This window comes from Epinephelus fuscoguttatus, linkage group LG3 (assembly GCF_011397635.1).
Source record: "Epinephelus fuscoguttatus linkage group LG3, E.fuscoguttatus.final_Chr_v1".
In the NCBI taxonomy this organism is placed as follows: domain Eukaryota; kingdom Metazoa; phylum Chordata; class Actinopteri; order Perciformes; family Serranidae; genus Epinephelus; species Epinephelus fuscoguttatus.
The window spans coordinates 19,906,650-19,922,695 of NC_064754.1; the positions used below are offsets into that span (position 1 = coordinate 19,906,650).

Sequence of the window (16,046 nt, forward strand, 5' to 3'; positions counted from 1 at the left end):
GATGTCACGTGACCCCTACTTCAACTCACTGCAGGGGGAGTCAGGCAGACAAAAGAACCTGTCAGCATGCACGTAAAAGAGCGTCCATGCACACACACACACACACACACACACAACAACACAGAACTGTAGCCAGATAAAGCTGAGTGGCAGCAGGTACGGATGAGGGAATGGATTTTTCTTCTTTTTTTTTTTTTAGGTCAAGCTAAACCTTCAAACATCAAGGTGCCTAGTATAAATAACCCATCTACCAAGAGGGATATCTGGGCAGCACAGAGGGGGGCGGTCAGTTCTTGACATCTACCTTCATCAATATCGTACTGCTGTGTGGTCAGGAGAGGAAGAGGGGAGGAAAAGGAGAAAAATTCACAGTGTTGACAAAAAAATACAAGAATATATGATTAGCTCTTCATTGCGCCGTCCACTGCTGATGTGTTTTAATAATTATCACGGCTAGCTGTGAGAGCTAATTTAAAATCTTGTCTTCCGTTATTCATGCAAAATATAATTCCAGGTAGACAATAACAATGTTGATCTGTTTTCCGGCATGGCCAGTCGAAGTTTATCATTTTCTTTACCCTTGCAGCAGCATGCGCCAGCAACAGTGACTTCACCAATATACCTATCTGTTCCACTTCACATGAGCTTCTGTGATATCTTCTTCATAATATTCTGCAAGAGCTGCATACAGCTAGCATATTGTCCAGAGTTTTAACAGGTCCAGTGAGTTCCTGAAGAGCTAAAGTGCAGTCAGGCTTCATCTCTAGGGCACCGATTCTCAAATTAAGTTTGTTTTTTTTTCATCATTAAAAGTTGAAGAACACAGTTGATGTACATCCGTTATGGTTTCTGAGATGTTTTCTTTTTGCAGAGATTTAGCCTTTGTAATGACAGTGCAAGCATCACCATCTGTTGATGCTCCACCATAAGAAGTTGCCTCCCCCATCACTATTTTGCAAGGGCACTATCGCTGCATCCTGGGCTTAGCGCCACCCAGGACAATTGTGAATGTTTTTTAAAAAAATATAAATAACCCAGAGCATTTTTTTTACCTAACAGCAGAATGATAATGTTTGCTTTGAAATCTTTCTGTCACGATGACATAGTGCTGTGGAGATATAGGTCTGGCTGCACGAGACCATACAGTAGTTAACGGAAAGAGACAAGTAAGTTTTGGGCTATGAATTACACATATGCTGTTTCTCATTTAAAAGATAATTTTCTGTGAAAATATGTAATCTAATGGTGCTTTCACACCTGCCCTGGTTGGTTTAGTTCAATCGAACTCAAGTTTGTTTGCCCCCTAAATGTGGTTCGTTTGAGCAGGTGTGAACACAGCAATTGCACTGGGGTGTGCACCAAAACAACCGGACCAAGACCTTCTTCAAGAGGTGGTCTCGGTCTGGTTACAAATGAACTCTGATGCGATTCCTTTGTGATGAGAACGTGTTCCAACCTCAATCTGAACCAACTGCAGTCACATGACACATTGTTGGGGTTAAACATGAGCATGTTACAGTCCTGGAGGATTATTAATGTGCACCTCCTCCTGTACTGCCTTAATATGCACATTCAGCACATCCAATGCATCAAAACATTGTTTTCTAGTTGGAGCCGCGCCTCGTTGTCAAACTGTATGGTTTGACTAAAATGAACAATGACAGCAATATAGTCCACGATGACCAGCGCTAAAATCAACCTGTGTAGTTGTCCCTCCATTGTGACATTAGAAACTGTCACATTTATCTTGCAAGTGTACTCTTCTTCAGTGTTTTGTTTTCTTCTTGGATTTTTCCCACGTGGAAATTCTGACCAATCAAGAGCAGCTTTCTTGCGCAAGGCATTTTATCTGGTCCGCTTGTAAATGCTGCCATGAGAACACGAACCAACTCAATTATACAACTTTGTAACAAAATAAGTCCCTGATTTGGACCAAAACAAGACAACTCTGAAAGCGCCCTTAGGCAACGTAATTTTTTGATTTTTTTTTCACTGAAGCAACACAAAACTAAACTGTGACTTTCTTGACTTGCAAAATTATCTCTTAAGTTGACAAATATTATTTGTGCAATTCATGACACAATTCATAAAAAAATCAACAAATTATTTGTCTCTCACAAGATGATATTTTTTTACAAAATAGGCTCTCAAGGGGACACCGAAAGGGGAGGGACTTCACCTCTCTAGATTTCTTAGCGTTCACATATAAATGATATTCACCATGAAAACCTTCTAGATTTTTAAAATCCTGCCTCATAATGTTACAAAACATGTTGTAATGTTTAGCATCTTGTAAGCCTTTAAACGTATGATCTATTGCTAAAATTGGACTTCCTGGATTTTATTGGACACATGGCACAAGTCAAGCTACTTCCTGGATTCCTACATCAGCACTGAACTTTGACATTGGACGTAAGATCACTTAATGCGGAATCATCCAATATGACCTGGGCTTCTTGAGTGCATACAGAAGCTGCTGCACAGTGGGTAGTCCAGACATCAGGTCTGCACTCTGACTCTCTGTGTGCTTTTACAGTTGTTCATTTGTGTGTCTATTATCTCCATGGCCTGTCTCTTAGCATGCAGTCTCAGTTCCAGTGCAGTGATGGGTGAGGAGGGGAGAGCCATATCTGGGCCCTCTTGCTAATTGAGCGCAGCACTGGACCCAAAGGTCTGCCTCGCTGACGCTTTCTTAATCCATGGCTGTTTAACGCTGGCTGTGCTTGAGTAATTAAGCAGATAATCTTCAATTAAACCGAGCTCGACCCCACAACCCCCTACCCCCATCCTGAGACAGATGGGCCTTGGAGCACGCAGCTCCTCTTCCCCAAGATAAATGGTCCACTCCCCTGCCATGCAACCCGGGTGCTGCCATGCTTTATGGCAAGTGTGTGTGCCATTATCATTTTTTACCACTGGACTTCAATATTGCCACGCTGACACATTTTTGGCCTCGCTTGCTGTGTGTATACAGCGTGGCCAGAAATTATAGTAATCTGTTTACACGTTTGCTGCGTGTATGTTTTTCAAGATTGGGTTTATTTCCAAATGCTCATAGATCAAAATTCTTGATTTAATTCTTGTATAAAATCACATTTTTGACATCTGTGGAGGATGATAAATTTAATTGGCTTGTTGGAATTAGAAAAAAATCTAAATTATTTCTCCAGGACTCCAAATGTGTCAGTTGGATAAAATAATTAAACATTTATAAATAATTCAGACATATGACGAAACCGTAGAAACTGTTATTGTGGTCAGAATCCATATTATTGTCGGATCATCTCTGTTGTGCCTTCACCTTAAGCCAATCTTATATTAAACGGGGGCCATATTCTAAAGTCATATCAAGGAGACTGTCTGGGGGCTTGACCCTCATTCGAAGCCAATCATGCGATGCTAATTAAAAAAGTCCGATACATGCATGCAGATTTACACATCTGGGATTCTGGTCTTACTGTGTTGGTCTGTGCCTTAACGTGGGGAAGTCTGGATCTTTACACTGATTTCACATGTAAATGATCTCATCTGGCTGATGTTCAGATCCTTTCAACCTGTCGAGTTTGTACCTTGTAGGAATGAGTTACATCTATAGCACAGATACTTATATCTTCTTATTGTGAACACAAAGAAAAGACCACAACCAATAGTGCAATACTTTGCTTCCACATGGTTTTTAACGTCAAAACCAAGTCTGTGGCACCTGTTCCTACTGAAGATAAACCTAAAAGAAAAAGGACATACAGTGCCCTCCAAAAGTATTGGAACAGTGAGGCCAATTCCTTTATTTTTGTTGTAGACTGAAAATATTTGGATTTGACATCAAAAGATGAATATGGGACAAGAGATCAACATTTCAGCTTTTATTTCCAGGTATTTACATCTGGATCTGATACACAACTTAGAACATAGCACCTTTTGTTTGAACCCACCCATTTTTCATGAGAGCAAAAGTATTGGAACATGTCACTGACAGGTGTGTTTTGTTGCCCAGGTGTCTCCCAATTACATTGATTATTCAAACAATAAATAGCACTGAATGTCTGAGCTCAGTTTCAGATTGGGTACGATAGATTTTGCCTGTGCAGACTGCATTTAGAGGTGGAACCAACATGAAAACCAGAGAGCTGTCTATGGGTGAAAAAGAAGCAATTGTGAATCTGAGAGAAGATGGACAATCAATCAGAGCCATTGCACAAACATTGGCCATAGCCAGTACAACCATTTGGAATGTCCCGAAGAAGAAAGAAACCACTGGTGTACTAAGCAACAGACGTCGAACAGGTAGACCAAGGAAAACATCAGCAGTTGATGACATAAACATTGTGAGAGCTGTAAAGAAAGACCCTAAAACAACTGTTAGTGACATCAGCAACAACCTCCAGAGGGCAGGAGTGAAGGTATCACAATCTGCTATTCGCAGAAGACTTCATGAACAAAAGTACAGAGGCTACACCAGAAGATGCAAACCACTCATTAGCAAGAAGAATAGGAAGGCCAGGCTGGAATTTGCCAAAAGGTACAGAGATGAGCCTCAAAAATTCTGGGAAAAAGTTTTATGGACTGATGAGACAAAGATTAACTTTTTCCAAAGTGACGGAAAGACGAAAGTTTGGAGAAAGAAAGGATCTGCTCATGATCCCAAACATACAAGCTCATCTGTGAAACACGGTGGAGGTACTGTCATGGCTTGGGCTTGCATGGCTTCTTCTGGGACCGGCTCTTTCATCTTCATTGATGATGTAACACATGATGGCAGCAGCAAAATGAACTCAGAAGTCTACAGAAACATTTTGTCTGCTAATTTAAAGAAAGATGCAACTAAACTGATTGGGTGATCCTTCATCATGCAGCAAGATAACGACCCAAAACACACTGCCAAAACAACAAAGGAGTTCATCAGGGGCAAGAAGTGGAAGGTTTTAGACTGGCCAAGTCAGTCTCCAGACTTAAACCCAATAGAGCATGCATTTCACCTGCTGAAGAGGAGACTGAAGGGAGTAACCCCCCAAAACAAACAACAACTGAAAGAGGCTGCGGTGAAAGCCTGGAAAAGCATCACAAAAGAAGAATGCAAAAGTTTGGTGATGTCAATGGGTCACAGGCTTGATGCAGTTATTGAAAGCAAAGGATTTGCAACTAAATATTAAGTCTCATTCACTTTAATCTATTTTAAGTTTATATGTTCCAATACTTTTGCTCACCTAAAAATTTTGTGTTCCATTACAAATAATGCTATGTTCTAAGTTGTGTATCAGATCCAGATGCAAATACCTGGAAATAAAAGATGAAATGTTGATCTCTTGTCTCATATTCATCTTTTGATGTCAAACCCAAATATTTTCAGTCTACAACAAAAGTAAACAAATTGGACTCACTGTTCCAATACTTTTGGAGGGCACTGTATATATATATATACGTTTCTTTTATAAAAGGCTCAGTCATTTCCAGCAACAGCTAGGAGCAGTGGTTTTTAGCAAATGTTCTTCAAACAGTATCAAATAGGGGCACTGCCCATTGCTTCGAAAGGCCCAAGATTCTGAAGCCGTTAGTCCGATAAATGTCCCACTGTACCAGAAACCCATTTCCCCGACAAACAATTGCTCCAAAGTCCTGTTTTTCCGAAAGATAAACACTCAACTGAAGACAACTGAATTGACAGAAAATATGTTCAGACACTTCTGTAAACCATGGATGCATTACATGTGTCATCAACGTTGTGGTGAATGTGTGGTTACGTTTAGGCCCCCAAAACACTTGGTTAGGGTTAGGAAAAGATCATGTTTTGGCCTAGTACACTCACATTTGGTGGGATAAAAGTTGCTGGAAAGGCAGGGACAGGTCAGTGGAAAATTCTTCAGATCAGTGGCTCAAATGCTGCATAGGGTCAATAAAGTCATCCCAGACTGGTGGCTTAAACATTGTAAAGAGTCAGCAAAATCACCCATGATACGTGGCCGAAATGCCACAGGGAATCTGAAACTAGCCGCAGGGAATGTCTGTTTTCATAGAAACATGTCTTCAAAACAATGGGTGTTTTTCGGGAGGATAACAGGCTGTCGGAGAAAGGGCTTTTTGTCCACTGGGACATTTTTTGGACTAATGGGGCTTTGGAATTTTGAGCCATCAGAACAATGGCACGGCACCATAAACAGTGCTTTTCTTTGGGGCTATTTTCAGCCGTGGATTATTACATGTTTGATATTCTAGTGGACAGTTTATGTGACCAAAAATAATCTACAGTGGCCATGTACATCATAAGAAAGGAACATGTTATCCAGTCTGGTGCGGCTCAAGATGTGTTTTTAATAGTATCTGAACAACAATGGAGGTCTATGGCGCAGAGGAAAAAGCCTTGTGAGGCTTTGGCTACACAGACAATGCTGGTTTTAGCCTTTTCATGAGATTTTCTGACAGTCAGAAAAATATGGGATCTTGCTGTATCCTTGAAGCTTTCATGTGTTTCAGCATTGCAAATATTTTTTTGTGACTGTAAAATTAAAAGAGGCAGCAACTTATTAGAAATCAATAAAATACCTCCACAGGGCACGGTTACATGATCACAAACCGTACAAAATACGTCCCTATTCATTGAGCCTAAATAAGCCTCCGAATTCCCTTCACCCAAAGCACATACATTTAAGATGCCTTATGGGACCTCAGTGCCATTTTAGTCTCACGCTAACGATCCTCACAAGCTTATCAGTGCTGCTAACACTTGCACATAACCCTCTCTTCCTCTCCCTCTCGCTCCCTCTTTCTCTAGCCACTCCTGTTTCCACAGCGGTAATTAAGCCATCAAAGCGTGCAACCATGCCCATCCTCCGTCTCTAAGGTGAGAATACGGGCCCACATGTCAAGTGGAGCGCAGCCACCCGTGTGTCTCTTTAAAGGGGAAGGCACAAGGGACAGGCAAAGAGAGAGAGGAGTGTGCGTGTGTGTGTGTGTGTGTGTGTGTGTGTGTGTGTGTGTGTGTGTGTGTGTGTGTGCGGGGGTGCGGCGGGCTATCACCACAGCAGCTGCAATGGGCTGGTAGACAACACAGTGTGACGTAGTGCGGATGTCTAATACCTGCTGCCACACTGTGCTGGAGATCCACAGAGAACTGTTTGTGTTCAGCTTGGTTTCTTCAACACTTTCGCTTTTTTCTTTTTTTTTTTCTTATAAAAGGAGAAGACTTAAAGGGGCGAAATACAGCCTGAATGTGCAGGTGTATTGGCACATATAAAAGCCTCTTCCTCATACACACACACAAACACACACACAAACACGTACACCTGTCCCAATGTGCTCTTTCCAGCTCTTTCATTAAATTCCACCCACACATCCTCTTGCACTGCTGTATGTAATAAATCAGTGATGTTCAGTGCATCCCAGCAGTTATTTTATGTTTATTTCCTCGTACCAACAACCTACCTCATCTAGGCTATGTCTATTTTAGTAAATAACATCCTACATTTCCCAGGATGCCTTTTGACATTCCCCAGAGATCATGCCTGTTACTTTTGGATTAAACTGAGCAGGTAAGTTACGTCGTCTATTCTGCCCAGGTTTCCCCAGTGTTAAAAACATAACCAAAGCCCAAATTATACTGGACACTTAAAACTTGAACTTAACTGATGTTCAACAGGTAACCATGGTCACCATCTTACTTTAGTGTGTTAGCGTGCTAACACTTGTTGGTAGAGTTGGGAAGTGGGCAGAGCCGCTTGATCCTTAACTGTCATTCTCCACTTTGTATTGAACTTAATTTTCTTTCCCTTTAAATGATATGCTCAATGGCTACATTTACATGCACACTACTATTTCACTATTATTGAGAGTAGGACAGGATTCTGAATTTGATGCAGGTTGTGTAAACAGCATATTGCGTTTAACTGTTCCGAATTAGACCTTTTTCTGAATTTAGCATTTTCCAATCAAGACGTGGGATATGCCCACATTATTCCAGTTTTATGGCATTATCTGGACAACCTATTCAGAATTTGGGCATCAAATGGGGTTCTTATGCAGTTTGCAACATGCAGTTTGTCTGTTTATAGATAGCACTGTGCGAGACGTTGCACACAAACCAACTCACCAACAGTTGGCAAGGCCGCGGCAGAGATGCATGCCCAAAAGAAAAGCCCGAAACACACCTACTTTTAGACACTATTGCCCCTTTTCCCCCGCAGGAACTTTTATCAATTACCCGGGATTTTGAAAAATCTCTGCACGTTTCCACCGAAATTACCCGAGTAAAAACCTTTCCCTCAACCCCAAACTTTCCCTGGAAAAAGTACCTAGTAGGGGGGTAGGACTTTTCAGATTACCCGGAATTCTTGAGGGACGGAGCTGTGTGCCGGAGAACGCTGATTGGTGGAACACACACGTTTGCAGCCGCTGCAAACTTAATTTATTTCTACACGCTTCGCTTCGTTTGTGTTTTGATTAAGGATGGGTACCGAAACCCGGTACTAAATTAGCCCCGGGGCTAAATTATCAGTGACCATAGTATTGATGACCGCTAACGGTATTGGTTCTTTTGTGCCGGTGCTGAACTCCTCAACACACATGCACACACACCGACGCAACACCGGAACAGCTGAGCAGCTGCCATGGAAACGAAGTGAAGATAACTCGAAAATGACTCAAGTTGTCGGCAGCTACACTCGTTACTGTAAGTGACATTAAACCTTAGCGAGTAAGAAGCCAATACTTTGATACTTGATACTTTGATTTGATACTTTGATACTATTTGATGCCAATGCTTGAGGTGCAGTGGAAACGCAAACCACACAGATTACCAGGAATTCTTTTACCAAGGTAATGGATTCCTGGTAATAAAAGTTCCTGGTAATGTTGGTGGAAAAGGGGCTTATGAAAGACTTGCATACCAACAGGTTTTGTGATATGTGCAACACTGACCTATTCAAGAAGGCTGTTCCAATATTCTATATTTTGAGGTGATACACGGCATGTTAAAGCACATTAACCAGAGTATACACGCTGCATGTGAACGGAAGTATTCATAGCATATTCATTTTCATTAGCCATGTAAACAGCTTAGTAGGAAATTTGTCTTTTTTGGATCAATGGCAAAAACCAGAATATTTTGTGCATGTAAACGTAGTGACTGAAACCCAGAGGTCTCCAAGATGTAACAATCCTGTGGGTTTATGTTATGTTATGGCCAGCAGTTTTAATTATCTCAATATGACGACACTGCAATCAAACTCGATATCCAGCGAGATTTGCTGAAAACTGCTTCTGACAGTAGGACTAAGCCATGTTTAACAAGCAAGTTGGTGACATCACTGGAATGGTTCGTCTCTGTCTGCTTGTTCATCAGTTGAGGTTGTTGAGCTAGGCTTGATAAACTTGATATTGTAAAGTGTGTTTTGTCCTTTGATGGCTGTTGCAAATCCTAGCTGGCAGTCAACAACCAAACAGGACTGGTCTGCATATTGTTAGTACTTTGTTAAATGTGTTATTTGATATAAAGTTGGAGGCTGGATGGATAGCAGCACTGCTAAAGTTGGTAGAAGCTCCATCTGACGATCAATAAATAAAATGATTGCATTGTTTCCACTAACATGAAAACAGCAAAGGTTATTGATTAGCAAAAGTCCAATGTTCTATGATAAAAGTACAATTTGTTGTGGCAGTGTATCCCAGGGCGCGTTCACAGTCTGGAAAAAGCAGTCTTTGTTGTTTCAACAGTATTTACTTATTTTAGGTTTCTTAGTTTGACATACAGCTCTGTGCTTTGTCGCTGCCATGTGTGCCAGCTCCCTTTTTACATGGCTTGTTTGTGGATTCAGTGAGCAGGTGCACAGGTGCAGATGTACAGCTCAGTACAGTAGGAGCAGACCTCCAAACTCTCCTGGCTTGCTGCCAGGTTGCTAAACTTCACCCCATCCCAGCTGTGACAGAACATCAGAGGGGACAAAGCTCCACAGAGTTCATTCAGTCAACTACAGGCCAGGCACATGGGGACCATATGCAGACAGACGTGACACGGACACTGACCTCAGTGCCAGACGAGCGTGCAGCGTCTGAACCAGGGGCTTGTTTGAGATAGTAATGATACATTTTGTTGTAATGATGCAAACTGCTGCAAATTGCTTGTCGCATAACCCTCACAAAGTCAGGGATTATTATCTTTGTCTTTTTTTTCTTCTGATAAAAATGCAATTTCATCTCACTTCCAGCTACAATATCACAGTCTAACGACTGAAATAAATAATATAAAGTGTAAGCCTGATATTACCTGATTATAAATAAATAGCAAAGCTAGATGTCATCTGGGACCGTGTATATATGTGGTTTAAGTATGTTGAGCAAGGGTGTAATTTAATGTGTTCGGCATTAGTGATGTTCATGTGTGTATTTCATGATATATTGCCTACAAAATACGCATGCGTAATTGAATCTTAAGGAATTTAATATGGGTGACCAGTTTATTATTTTTATTCTATTTGACTGCTATTATATCAACTTCAAGTTTAAAGGAGCAGTGTGTAGGATTAAGTGGCATTTAGCGGTGAGGACTGCAGATTGCAAGAAGCTGAAACTTCTCAAATGTGCCAAGCCTGAACTACCGGTCAGAATTCCTTCAGGATTCATTGTTCGGGAGATTTTTACCAAGAGCTGAATTATCTGCAGAGGTCTCTTGCTCTCCAATACAAATGGACCAGGTGATTAAAACCGGTAAAAGTTTTGAGTAAGGCATCAGCACCAGTAATCTGGTCACTTTATAAAGTAGTTATTGTGCTTTTTATATTGTATTCTGTACCGTGCAGTATGTACTTGGAACATGGATTTACTGTAGTCTGCATTGCAACTTGAATTTTGTTTTTATTTATTGCTTCTACTTGTATGTGTGGGACTACAGATGGAAATTAGCATTTCACTAAGTCTGGTGCAACCATGTTTTCATGTCATTGCACGCTGTCCTCTTATAAATCAAATAAACTAAACTAAAAACACTGAATAAAGCAGTTTCATGACACAAATCAGGGTTTCTCCGATGCCATTTGGCTCGTCACAGATGGGATTAGTGATGTCATGAGAACCGATACTCGCAATACCTTTGACTCCATGATGAAAAAAACCCGGTGATACTGTCTTTTTGGTCCATGCTGGACGGAGCCTTGCCCAGAGTCGGACATCTCCCTCTCTCCCCCAGCCCCTCCCGTGGGAAAGAGTCCAGTGATGTCCTATAAGCCCAGCCTTGCCAGACGTTTAACGCTCCGTTAAATTTCATTCAGTTCATCAAAAAATATCCCAAAATTTCAACAACACAGAGAACAGCTTGGACAAGCTGCGTGTGAGCTAACGATCAGGGATTTCACCCTCAGCAGCACCTGACTGCACATGTGCGTCTACTTCCGAAACACAGCGGTTGGGGTGCGTTTGATTTATTGTACTGGGCTGTTTGATTTTTCCACAACTGGACCACGGACATCAAAAGACGCTGTTTGCACCGGGACAGGACAAACAATAAATCAAACCAAAGAAATCCCACACATTCTTGTGGTTGGCTCAAACGCTGTCAGCGTGATTTAAATAGTTAATATTTAAATAGTTTATTGAGTTTATTGCGGATGTTGATCAATGTTTTTTACAACAAAAAATAGGTAAAGAGGAAAAGAGAAAAAGAAAAAATATAAGTAATATCAATCTGTTGAAAGAAATGTTATTTTATATGCAAATATTTTAATAAAGTATTTCTTAGGATCTTTTAAAAAAAAATTTACCGTGGTATCGACTTTGGTATCAAGAATCGTGTAATTTTACTGGTATCGGCACCAACTACTGAATTTTTGGTATCATGACATCCCTAGATGGGACGCTAACCCAGCACCTGCTAACGTGTGCTCACCCTCTTTCTCTGATAACTTACGATCCAGATGTTCAGGAGGTTATCACCTGGAGCTGAATTATTAGAGGTCTCTTGCTCTCCAAAACAAACAGACCAGGTGATTTAAACCAGAAAAAACACTGAATAAAGCAATTTTGCGTTAAAATAGCAGTTTTTCTAACAATGCTCGCCGCAAAGGGACTGCTAACTACAGTGGCTGATGCAAAACACAAAAATATGAACGGCCCTATCTAGAGCCAGTGTGTGGTTTGTCTGTTTTGGACTACTGGAAAAACATGGTGGTGCAACATGGTGGACTCCGTAGACAAGGACCTGCTATCTATGTAGATGTAAACGACTCATTCTTAGGCAACAAAAACAACACGATTCTTATTTTTAGGTAATTTTACACTAAAGAAAACATACGTAATATAATACAATCTTTGTATTATATTATCTTTCTACCACTTCTGCCAATATATCCCCCTAAATTCTAAACACTAGACCTTTAACTTTATTACCCAGAAAGGAAATTTACTTGGTTGGGTTTGCAAAAATACACAAAGACAACACTGATGCCAAAAAAAAGGAAAGAAAATTAAACCAAGCTTTCATTGGATTAGACATGAATCTCTTTTGGTGATAATGAAAAAATAATCTTCAAGCACAAACTTATTATGAATAAGATGAAAAAGTTATAAACCTCAAGTCACAAACACCGTCTTCACAACTACGTTAATGAAAGGTTTAATATTCCATAACAATGTCACTATCCAATGTCTTTGCACATGTCTAATATGTTTATGTTTACCTGAATTAAATCAAAAAATCAGCTCAGGTTAAAGGCAAAGCCACATGCAAATGGCTTGCACATAGTACACACACACACACACACGCACACACACACAGCGTCTGTGTTCAGATTATGGTGGACTCCTGTTCTTCAGCGGCTGGTTGCATCCCCTCATGTTACTGACAGTTCCTAATGGCGGTGGGAGACCTTGCGTAATTAGGCGACCGTACGCCTGCCATGACGCCTGTCTTTCAGAAGCCAATTCCCCCTGATGTTTGCCTACACCACCACAAACCCACCAACCCCCCTTCCCACACGCACACACACACGCACACACACACACACATTCACACACACCATCACTCCTTACTGCCCCCTGAATGGCTGCCGTCTGCTCTCCCTGGCACAGTGCCCCCGGTGGCAGCACGTGCGTGGTGTATCCCTGTGTACCGGTACCTGGGGGAGGTAATTATCGAGATGAGCAGCATGAGAGAGGAGGGCCTAGTGTGTTTAAATGTGTGTGTATGTGGAAGGGAGGAATCATGGCCGTGTAGTGTACCTGGACGCCCAAACTTAGACATTGCCCATCAGGGGTTCCCCACATTAAGCAGGAGGAGATTTATGTTTATATTTCCTTCATTTCCTTTTTTAAGCCCTTTCAGCCTCTTTCTGACAGTCACAGTATTGTTTCTTTCCTTTTGTCCCTTACACCCTCCATTTCTATTTCCTGCTCTGCACCCCTCTCTCCATCTGTTTGGTCTCTCATTCCTCATGTCCCTCATTCCATTATTTTTAATTTTCCCCTGATTTGAGCCATTAACTCAGCTGTTTAACACCTCCATCCACGCTCGACTCCCCAGCCAACCTTAATGAATCCCAAGCCTCCACGGCGCTCAAATGACAAAGGCGACAAAGTTGCATTACATCTAAATATCTCTTAATAATTCCACCCGTGCGATTGGTATCAAGTGGCTGCACCAAGATTAGGTAATGCCTGAGCCAAGGAGAGACTGTAATGGCAGAGAGGGAATAAGAGACTGGTAATTATTCTCATCTTATGGGTGCTCACAGTCAGGGCCATGGGCTTGTGATGTTTCACGAGCGAGGAGGAAAAGAGATGAGAAGCGTTTGTGAATGAGTGGAATTGCAGGCATTTCCGGGCCAACGTGTCAACAAAGGAAGCAAACACTAAGATACCTGAGGAAGCACGAATAACGTTAATGAGCACATCAAGACACTCCAGGTAGGCTTGTTTTAATACGACCTATCGCTATGTTATTTGTCTCCAGGCTGAATAAATATACATGATAAATCTTTGAAAAATTAAGATCACTGCTGTGATTAATTTTGCTCCACAGGCGCCGATGATGTGGCGATAATAGAGCGGGCTTGTGGTCTTCGGTCAGCGGCCAGTGGTCCTGAAGGAGAGAGATATAACCTTTGTCTCAGGGACGGCAGATATACGAGCCAGGCGAGCGCCAAGGATTATACACCGAGGTCCTCGCCGGGAGATGGAGAGGGGGGAAAAAAGCCTGTGACCGTAGAATAATTTCAGCCTCTCTCCCTCCCTCGAGACCACACGCTGTCTGAGCCAACCACCACCACCACCCCTCCACCACCACCACCACCACCACCCCGCCTCCTCTTCCTACTTCCCCCCCCACCCCACCCCCACCCCCCTTCTCCTTCCCTCCACCTCTCCCGCCATTCCCCTAACTGCCTGCTGATGCCGGATGTCTCTTCTTCTCCTCCTCAACGTAGTGGGGAGCGAGGCGGCGAGGTGGCGGCGGGGGGTTGTAGGTGGTGGAGGGGAGAGAGAGACAGAAACTAGAGTCAGGTTCCTGTGCTGCTGCAGCTAAGTGCTGCAGCAAATCATCCCCGCATTAGGAATATGGGCAATTAGCACCGAGGCACATCCCTCCAGACACACTTGCACCTACACGCTGGCACACGCATGCACATGCATGTATGCACTAACAAAAATATGACTCTCACATCAGCATTCAGATGCAAAGAAAAAAATCTATATATCTATATTTATGTGAGAGGGGCGCTGTGAGGAATCATTTGTATCTCTCATGTTGTTTTGAGGTGATATTTTTATTTTTTTAAATAATTCAATAGCAAAAATTGTCTCTGAATTTTCACTTTTGAGTGATATTTTTCTACAGCACTCACACCAAACACAACTGTACACAGCCCCTTTAAATAAGGCAGTTCAAATCACAGACAGCATGCATACCACTTTTACTACACACCCCTAAACAATAAATCCATCTGTGCCATTCAGGTGTACGGAGGAGGAAATGCAGAGCGGGAGTTACCGTTCCACCTTAAGAAAGGTACCTTAAAAGATTATCTCGGTTATTTCACCGCCACTGAGCCGGCACTAATAGTCCAAGGCAGATATTGAAGAGCAGCGCAGGGCCGCAGAGATCTATTAGAAATTCCCATCTACGCGCCTCATACATATTGATTTCTGACACCAAGCAGCAATGAAAGGCCCAGGGGAATAATATATTTAGCAGGGTTTGCAGTGAGGAGGTCACAGAGTGCATAAAGATTAGCTGCACAGACCCCTGACAGGACAATGTGTGAGCCCAAATTGTAGACAGACAGGCACGCACTTACGCGTGCAAGCCAGACACACAAACATGCACACATGCACAGATATATTCATACAGTACATACTCACACATTCCGAGTGGAAAGTTTTCCTGCATCTTGGTGATGTTGGAACAGAACAAACTGGGGCTGCTCTGCCTTTTAAAGTTGTTACACCTCACTGGATGAAAAAACAACAACAAGAAAAACACATGCTTAGAGTCAAACCTCCACAGCTGGAAATACTCGGTTTTATTCTTATAATGCAACCTTTTGTCTATTTGTGAGAAAGACTCCACAGTTAATTGATTCAGCCAATATTCAGCACTGTGTCTGGGATGATCTTATGCGTCTCATCAACAACAAGGGCTTCCAGTGGTGCTTGTTTACCACTGTGTCTGCTGAAATGCATGCAGTGGGGTTAGTTGAGGGCAGAGAATACATATACAGGAGCTGGACAAAAAAACAGAAACACCTCTACAGTCTAATGCCATTCTAGACAATAGCCCTGAAGAAGCTTTTAAAAGGGAGACTGTGGTTTATTACAAGTTCGTTCTTTCGGTTATGATAACAAAGGGTCATCGCTGAAAACAGGTTCACATGTACTGTCAGACAATCGTACTGGCTAAAATGAGCAGACTGTTTATTAACAGGTCAGATTGAAAGAGTATTGTATCGTTGCAATTACGTGAAACCATCCAAGATAATGGGTTGTTTCACCCCAGAGTTCAAAGGTCCAAACGCGAATAATTGGTGCGAATAAATGGCACAGCAACTAAATCCAAAACTTTGTTTTCTGCACCA

At 42.0% G+C, this 16,046-nt stretch overlaps 1 long non-coding RNA gene across 1 annotated transcript in view; it reads right to left on the reverse strand.

The window, feature by feature from the left end:
* Window positions 1–16,046, reverse strand: part of LOC125885388 (uncharacterized) — a 173,609-nt gene that overhangs the window by 107,424 nt on the left and 50,139 nt on the right. Inside the window, exon 3 of the long non-coding RNA XR_007448898.1 lies at window positions 15,334–15,423. This is a non-coding gene — a long non-coding RNA (uncharacterized LOC125885388). The remainder of the gene's footprint in view (window positions 1–15,333; window positions 15,424–16,046) is intronic.